The sequence below is a fragment of the Cryptotermes secundus genome, unplaced genomic scaffold (genome assembly GCF_002891405.2).
Source record: "Cryptotermes secundus unplaced genomic scaffold, Csec_1.0 scaffold116, whole genome shotgun sequence".
Classification (NCBI taxonomy): Eukaryota; Metazoa; Arthropoda; class Insecta; order Blattodea; family Kalotermitidae; genus Cryptotermes; species Cryptotermes secundus.
The window spans coordinates 405,316-415,063 of NW_019732857.1; the positions used below are offsets into that span (position 1 = coordinate 405,316).

General features: G+C 38.6%; 1 protein-coding gene across 1 annotated transcript in view; it reads right to left on the reverse strand.

Moving 5' to 3' along the window:
• The window catches only part of LOC111867781 (slowpoke-binding protein), a 274,904-nt gene that overhangs the window by 60,630 nt on the left and 204,526 nt on the right, over positions 1-9,748 (reverse strand). The window lies entirely within an intron of this gene.

The window sequence follows — 9,748 nt, forward strand, 5'->3', positions numbered from 1 at the left end:
AGTATACTGGGAGAGTGGACTTCATTAAGGCACTGACACCATATTAACAGGAGAATTTTCGGTCTCTGGCAGAGTGACTGGATTGGTGCCCGGTTTGAATCTCGGCTTTTGTCTGAAATATTGATATATTGGCATTTCCATGCCATAGCACCTTCCAATTTCAATGATTGATAGACTAATTGAAATTGGAAGGTGCTATGGCATGGAAATGAATGTGGANATAATGTAGATCTACAATTGCTTCTCCCTTTCAGAACATATACCACTTGCATATAAAATCTGGCTCAACCACTGGACACCAAAATAACCATTTCAATAGCTGACGGTTACTTGTGAGGTAAGAGAAACCGAAAAAAATACTATTTTACTTTCGCATTTTGCAAGGCTGAAGTTTCAGCTGATGGGAAGAAGATAGTGCAGCATGCAGACCCGTTACTGGTTAACAACCTCGAAACAAACAAAGAAATAACATTCGCCGCTAGACCACAAATTAATAAGCAAATACACGCAGCAGTTACTCGATGACGCCTTCGTAAAAACACGTTTCACGGAAACGTTTGGATTACAACAATTAATGATGTTTTCTACGCGGTCCGTGTCGAGATGTTATAACCAAGACAGTTTAGAGGTCACTGTACTGCAGTCTGTGAAGAGAAGACTCGGTCGGTGCAAATTGAAGAATCTCCATTTTTACGGTTCGTCACTGGGAAATGAAAGACTAATGAAAACACACTGAAAAGATTTAGCGTGCTCTGTAGTGATTTGTAAAGTGTGGAAATTAGCGATAGTTATGTGTAGTTACGACATGTAAGTGGTCAACATATCCAATCTCCAACTTAATCTGTACTCACATATACACGTGACAATATAAACGGAAACCAGGGTGAAGAGGGGATGTTGGAATTGGGGATAGTGGGAATTACAGCAGGGTGGAAAAGCTGCAGAATCAGGAGACTCGTAATTCATTCCCTTTAATAAATAATATTACAGCTGAATGCAATAACGTCGTAACGGTGCTGTATAAGAACAAGGGGCCCATACGTAGGTTTCCAGTAACATTATAAAGTCCAATCCAAAAGGCTCTCTTTCGTCATCTACAGTAATTTTTATGAAAAAAATGCTTATATTGAGGGAATTCTTGAAGTTCTTGCTTTGCTTTCTTTTAATATATGATATTATGAAGGGGTTGTGAGAATTTCTGTCTCTATTATAATGATAATTACATGCCATAAAAATGTTTAGCCGTGTACACATATTATATTAAATTACAATTTTTAAGATACTATTTTGTCAGTCATGCTCATATGAGTTCAGGCTGGAATACTGACAAACAAGCTCAAATTGTATTTTTACATAGACCATAACGACCTAGGAACCAATTAGCATGAATTAAAGACACGAAATATTAAGGGACTTCAAGCTAGTTTGTTGTGATTTTAATTTAGCTTCGAACATATTGTTACATGGTAGCTGTCATTGTAGATGGTATTTGGGTTGGTAATCGGATTTATTCAACACTTACAGATCGTAACTACAAAGAACTACGACAAATTCACTGAATTAAGCACTCCAAAGGTCACTATTAACTACGGCACACATAAGGTCTTCTCAGTCTTCAATAGTCGTTGCTTGATAGCGGCTTTCAACGACACACGTTCTTCCTGTAGGTTTCAGAACTCTTCCCAACCTTAGCAACCAGTTTCTCATTTCTCACAACTGCAAATATCAACTGGCGTGAAAAATGTTGTAGTAATGAGAATGTGTTATTTGCATGAACATAAACTTTACTGGATATTTAATGAAGAAAGATTGCTGCACAACAAGCTGGAAGCAAACTGCTACAGATGCCAAACTTATCATCTTAAAACAGCAGATCTTCAAGTATATAATAGAAGTGTGACTGAGTTTCGAAAGTCACAAACTTTCCTTTCGCTCTTTCCCTCCATACGTATGAGATGATACTGTCCTAGTAGACAATTTATCTCAGTTAATACAAAGATGACTTACAGAGCCCAACTGAAGAACTTGGTCTATTCCTTCGGGACCCTCTGAGACTCTTAGTATGAGCTCTATTTCTTTTAAAGTCAAATATAAATGTCGCCAAAAATTAATAGACAGAGACGGCCGGCTAAACTAACTCTTCGTCATCTTGTTGCACATAAAATTGCAAAAGAGAATATTCCCAGGCCACTTTTATGACAAGAGAGTCTGATAGTACTATTCCCTTCTACGACCTGTACGTCGGTCCTAATAAAATTGTGTCATGAAAGTGCTCAGAGAAAAAGACGCTGTATTCTTCACGACATAATTAAAACTTCAATTATATCGATCGTACCAGTATGATTACGAACAAGATTGTTTGCTTGTCATATGCTTTCGCCTTATTTTCTTGCTCGTTTTATTCTTCGACCATGAAGATGGAGGAGATATGTTCCTCCGAAACGTCGGTTTAATTTCAACGTACTAAACGGCGTTATATTCCAGCACTCTACAAGATTATATAGTTTATGTCTTATGACGTAATATCAGATATAGTGTCATGTGAGGAGTACAAGAGTCATTGCCACTGACGGTGAACAGTGAATAGCTCTGAACATTTCGTAAGTCACATGAGAAGATTCACTTGGGAAGACTAAGGGAGAAACGAAATATTTATAAACTCGGCGTATTTCCCGGTTGGATTTCGAATATTTAAGCGGATATTTACTGTTTACTGCAGTTTTTATTACTATTGCTACTGAATTTAATGCAGCATAAAAAACACCAAGAAAATATTGAAAATGTATAGAAAATCTAAGACACACGTGAGGTAGGCTTAATAAAATGTGTTTAAATGAGACCTATAATCAAGTCCGTATAGGTAAATATTTGTCTGATAATGTTCCTATCAAAAATGGTCAAAAACAGGGAGACGCTTCATCGCCATTGCTTTTCAACTTCACTTTAGTATAAACATTTAAGAAGGTCTAGAAAAACCAGATGGGACGGAAATTAAATTGGACACATCAGCTGCTGGTCTATGCTGATAATGTGAATCTACAAGGAGATAACATAGGTACCATAAAAGCATAGTAATTGTAATTGACGCTAGTAAGGGGTTTGGTCCAGGAGAAAATACGGAGAAAACTAAGTATAAGATGTTATCTCGTCACCAGAATACAGAACAAAATAATGACATGAAGATAGTTAACAGGCGTTCTGGAAATGTTGAACATTTCATATATTTGAGAACAACAGTAAGAAATCAAAACTTGATTCAGGAGGAAATTAAGAGGAGACTGAACTCGGGTAATTCTTGCTACCATTCAGTCCAGAACTTTTGTCTTTTCGTCTGCTGTCTAAAAACTTAAAAATTTGAATTTTTGGCTCTGTTATTAAGAAAGAAACATTGACAGAGAGTGCCTGAGAACAGGGTGCCGAGCAGAATATTTCGACCGAAGAGAGATGAAGTGACAGGAGGTTGGAGAAAACTGCATAATGAGGAGCTTCATAACTTGTACTCTTCATCAAGTATAATTGGAATGATCAAGTCAAGGAGGATGAACTGGACAGGGCATGTAGCACGCATGAAACCGAAAATAAATGCATAGAGGTTATTGATGGGAAAGCCAAAAGGAAGAAACCACTAGGAAGACAATGATGTTGGTGGGTAGATAATATTAAAATGGATCTTAGAGATATAGAATTGGGTGATGTGGGCTGGATTGGTCTGGCTTAGAATAGGGATCATTAGGGAGCTCTTATGATCACGATTATGTATTTTCGGGTTCCATAAAATATTGGGAAATTCTTGATGAACTGCGCAACTGGCATCTTCTCAAGACGGAGTTAGGTAGATAGTTATTTNTAGTAGTAGTAGTAGTAGTAGTAGTAGTAGTAGTAGTAGTAGTAGTAGTAGTAGTAGTAGTAGTAGTAGTAGTAGTAGTAGTAGTAGTAGTAGTAGTAGTAGTAGTAGTAGTAGTAGTAGTAGTAGTAGTAGTAGTAGTAGTAGTAGTAGTAGTAGTAGTAGTAGTAGTAGTAGTAGTAGTAGTAGTAGTAGTAGTAGTAGTAATATTGGTAATGGTGGAAGTAATAGTAATATCAGTGATAATAGTATAGATAACAGTCGTAGTGGTAGTAGTAGTAGTAGTAGTAGTAGTAGTAGTAGTCGCAGCAGCAGGATTAATCGCGTACTTCATTTACTCTTGTGGCGTATGAAAATTGCACCCCCCCTCTTGCGAACCGTAAATCCCGTGATCGGGGTTCACGTGCGTGGGTCAGATCGGTTTAATATACCGGCATTATATGAGGGCTGGCCACAAGACTAACTCTTGTGGAAATATTTGAGTTGGAACTTGAAGTGCAGGGGTAACATCTGCCAAAGGCTACCAGCTCGGATCATGGCGGATTACTTAGGACACAAACGGGGTGAAACACCACACGCAGTTTATGAGGGAGGAGAAGCGAGAGATGCCAAAAATAATTTTATCCAAACCTTCCTACAGTTGTTTTTAAAGGGGAACAGGTTACTTCTGACGGGGAACAAAGTAACGCCAATGGAAGTGGGGATAAAAATTCCGATATTCTCTTTCAAGAAATTTCCAAGTGTTTAACAAGGCACCTGTTATCGTGCGTGAAAGTACGTGCAGAAACTTAAGAGGTATCACTCTCTTCACATACACATGTTAAGGATTAACCAAGAATTTCCATAAGTAGATGTCGTCCTAAGAGTCTGTTATTCGACGCTCAGTTTGTGTCGAAGTTCCCTGCCATTTGTGGAACCAAAAGACATTTTACCTTGTCCGCAAGTGACAGCTATTGGACTATATTCTAAGGCCGCAGTATCACACAATATTGTTCAAGATCCACTTCAATATTACCTACCCATCAACTACTAGATCTGCCGAGATGCAACTTCGCCTCAGCTTTCATTAATTTACGTATTATCCCTCTCATGCTTGAAGAATTTTCGCGCGCATGTTAACCAAGAGATCAACTTAAAATTTAAAAGACATGGACTTTCATATTATAAGTGTGGAATGACGCGTATTATCTACTGCTTACATAATGAGCTGCATAACAAGGATGAGTACGGGGATCTAGTGAACGTGATCATAATAAGGTAAAGTTCATGACATAAGACAGAGAAGTTGCTGATGTTGCAGCCCTCAACAGGAGCGCCTGCAGGAGGGGAAATAGCAAACTCCACTCAGCTGAACACTTTAAACTGTTTTGAATCTCCTGTCGACATGGGTTGAGGAAAAATGAATATATTTATGGGACGACGATAATAAAGCTCCGTATACTGCCTGCCGAAGAAAATGAGATTTCAGCCACAATTAAGTAAGGACAGCCATTCAACTGGGAATCTAAATTGATTCTCGTTAGTTACGGGGAAATTTGATCAAGGGGGAGAAGAGGAATGCATATAGGATATTGGTGGAAAAGCCAGAAGAAAAGACACCACAAGGAAGACCAAGACGTAAATGGGTGGACAATAATAAAATTTATCTTTGAAATACAAGATGGGATTGTATGGATTGCATTGATCTGGCTCAGGATAGGGACCAGTGGAGGGATATTGCGAACACGGTAACGAACTTTCGGGTTCCATAAAATGTTGGGAATTTCTTGAGTAGCTGCACAATTCGCGGCTCCTCCAGAAGAGCTCAGCTCCAAGAGTGAGTATGGGGAAATATAAAAAAATATCGTTGGGATTGTTAAGAAAATATGTATTATTATTATACGCATTTATACGAATAAAATATAAAATAATTACACATAATGCAGTACATTTTAGAGCTGTCTGAAACAGAAAGTATTCGAGATATATTCTGTTAAAATCTCTGTCGAGGCATTGACTATCTTGCCTGAGGTCTGTCATTGTTTTCCCCAGTCCTTCCACACAAAATCTCGGATATTACATCGATTCTTTCACAACCTCATCCTTCCTAATCCTTTCTAATTCATCATCATACTTCTATAATCCTCCTAACCGACACTATGTAGTATAAATAGGCCGCGACATAGCTCAAGCGTTTAGTCGCTGGCTTCCCACCGCGGCGGCCAACTTTCGATCCTGGGTCTGGTCAAGTGGGATTTGTGGTGGACAAAGTGGTGCTGAGGCAGGTTTTCTCCGAGTACTTCGATTTCCCCTGCCAATCTTCATTCCACCAACTGCTCCACAATCACCCTCACTGGTACAATAGGCCAGAAGTAGCCGCAGTACAAGGGACTTAGTTCCACCCCACTAGCATTAAAAAAATAATATAGTATAAATACTGAAACATCGTTAAACAGCCTGCTACCTCAAAACCTTAACGAAAATTCTACAGAGAAAATAATTTATTATAGTACAAGTTGACTTAATGGGCTTATATACCCGTTACTGACACATATGTAGATGTATAGCACAATTTGCAGCTAACACGAGATAACAGGATGTAGAGGAGAGGAAGCAGGTAGCTCCACAGTTAGTAAAATATTCAGCTTTTTTCTGAGCCCGAAATTTATTACTGCGTTCACACGAGCCCTGCACTGAATCATATCCTGGTGCAGTTCAGTCCATCCCAAACGGGAAGCCTTGAGTAATATTCTGTAACACGCTCTTCTTTATATCGAGGAGTTGTCAGCCACAGTTTCTTGCTCCTACTGCTTATGTAATATATTGGCAGCTACCCACCATATCTGGAGACCAGCTTCTCCAGCCTCAGCGCAAGAACGCTCCGTACCGTGGCGATAAGGGACTCGTCTAACATGACAGAAGGAAACAAGAAATGTTAGGGCTGCCTACGTTTCACATGCTACGTTGTGACAGAGAGCCGGTGTGCTAAAAGTAACAAAAATAATATCCTGAAATAAGTTCTTAAGGTCAAGTGATCATAAACTGTCTATAAATACGTTTAACTTTCGTGACTGCATCCGTTCCGGAAATATTACGGCGTGTGTGTATATCCCGGTTTTCTTCTTGAAGGATATTTCATTTCTGTGTTCATATGTACCCCAATGGACACCAGTACGACTCAGCTTCTATCATACATTATGCTAAATGTTTAACTTCGTCAAATATAGTTGCAGGCCCTAAATTCCACCAGTTCTGACACTTAAAGTTTAACATCTAAAGTATTCTGCGTTTTCCTTGTAGAGTGTGTTTTGTGTTCGTATACGATGTGTGGGTGTGAAACTTGGTCTCTGACATTAAGGGAGGAACATAGACTAAGAGTGTTTGAGAAGAGGGTGTTGAGGAAAATATTTGGACCGAAGAGAGATGAAGTGACTGGAGATTTGAGAAAACTGCATAATGAGGAGCTTCATAACTTGTACTTTTCGCCAGTATAATTAGAATAATCAAGTCAAAGAAGATGAAATGGGCAGGGCATGTAGCACGAATGGGGAGAAGATGAATGCATATAGGGAAAGCCAGAAGGAAAAAGACCAGACCATTGGGAAGACCAAGGCGTAGGTGGGTGGACAATATTAAAAAGGGATCTTACAGAGATAGGATGCGGTGGTGTGGATTTTATTGATCTGGCTCAGGATAGGGACCACTGGAGGGCTCTTGTGAACACGGTATAGAACCTTTGGTTTCCATAAAATATTGGGAACTTTTGAGTAGCTGCGCAATTGGTGGCTTCTCAAGATGAGCTCAGCTCCATGAAGTCAGTTATGATTCTTAGAATAAACATATATATTTCTCTAAAGAACATTAGCTACTGATTTCTGTAAGGGAGGAAAATGCTTTTTGTGAGGTATGCGTTGGTTTCTGAATATTAACTATATAAAAGTCATGCTTCAAGCGTTTAATATATTTTGAAATGCCGAAAAAAATATTAATTATAAATGAGAAATATTTTGGCTCTTTCGAAATTTGCAAATATGCTTATACTACCTTCACCATGCACCTCCGTCACCCAGTCCTCAGCACGAAATAACTCGAGGTCCTCCATTCAATTTTGTTACTTTTTTCAAGTCTCAGATAACAAATAGGAAATTCGTAACATCCGGAAAACGATTATTTTTTTTAAGTTAAAGCAGGCTTCATAGTTCCTTTTCGAAACATATTTTGTTCCCTTGTCTCTCCTAGCTGTCATCTCGCGGTTGCACTTTCCTAAAGCTGACGGCTCACTTTCGTGATAAAGGATCGATAAATCTGAGTGTGCTTGAACCCTGCAGAGTCTCATGAGAAATTAGGATTATATGCAATGATTTTCACGTTATTTGAAAATAAGCAACCTTGGCTATTCCGAGATATCTTCCTGAACGGAGAGAGGGAGATTGAAGGAGGTTTGCTGATATTAAAGAGAGGCTTAATTTAAATTTAACATGGAATCATAAAATATCTCGGTCTCTCTGCTGTTAATCTGACCATATCGGTGAACATACCTCCATTCCCTGCAACTTAAGCCTCCACATGACACACACGTCAAAGGATTAGCCATGTATTCAGCGGAGGATGTTGCTAACGGTTATAGAAGACACTGTGGAATAGTTTAGTGTTGCGTCAATTAAGAAAATATACCTAATTTGGAATGACAAATATGGTTATGAATATGTGAGTAAACTGAATAATACTGCCACAATTAAAAAAAATACTTGCTGAGTTCCTAATTGTTAACACAAATTCACAATTTCAAACGTGTATATTCACATTGTTTCTTATTATTACCTTGTTTGCTGCTTCATGGACAAATAATTATATATATTACGTAACCAATTCTGAATATTCAGACATACATGCAAGGAATAGAGTACGAATAGCTCAGACAGTATAGCGAATGGCTGTATGGCCCGGGTTCCATTCCCGGTAGTGAGAGATTTTTATCTACTCACAACTTCCAGGTTGATTGGACTCACCAAGGCTCTTATCCAATGGGTTTCCGGGGCTCTTTCATCGAGGGTAAAGCGGCAGGGGCGTGAAACTGTCCATTCATCGCCATCTAGTGCCGATGTCAGGAATGGTGGAACTATTCCTCCACTCTTCCATACGTCTTGCTGGCATAATCCTTAAGTAATTAAGCACTCGTATCCATATCTGTGTTGTTAATCAGATTTACCCCACAGTCGGAATTATAAATTTGTTTTCCTCAAGGAAAATATGGTCTGTCTGGTTAATTTCACAGAGTGAATAAAAGTATTCCCACAAGAAACGCAATCACTTCCCTTCCCTTGTATTTCAGTTTACATATGGAATTTACACTGCATGACCTAATCTAATTTTATAACACTGCTCAGCCTTATTTAGGTCATGGGGAATTACATTAGCACTTCAATAAACCAGGAACTTATGTTGTTAATAGCATAGAAGGTACAGAACAGTTAATTTCATTTTATTCGTAGAGACATTGATCCAAAGACACTACCCGTATTTTCTCATATATATTAACCTTCAACAAGGATACTTTGGAAATTTAATAGGTTGTTGAATGCAATACCATTGTTGGTTACTGAATAGCGTACCAAAATAAAACCTGACCGTGAGAGTAAACCGGTTTCAACAGTTCTCTTTTGGGCCCTTAGTGAGATTATCTTTATTTTTCTGAAAGTACCACATATTAAGTCCAATTTAAGGATAGAAATTATAAATCGCTCAAATTTAATCAAAACATTTATGGCCAATGTCGAGAACTTCTCCAAGTATAATTAGAATGATCAAGTCAAGGACGATGAGGTGGGCAGGTCATGTGGCACGAATGGGGACGACGAGGAATGAGTATAGGATATTGGTTGGAAAGCCAGAAGGAAAGAGACCACAGGGAAGACCAAGGCGTAG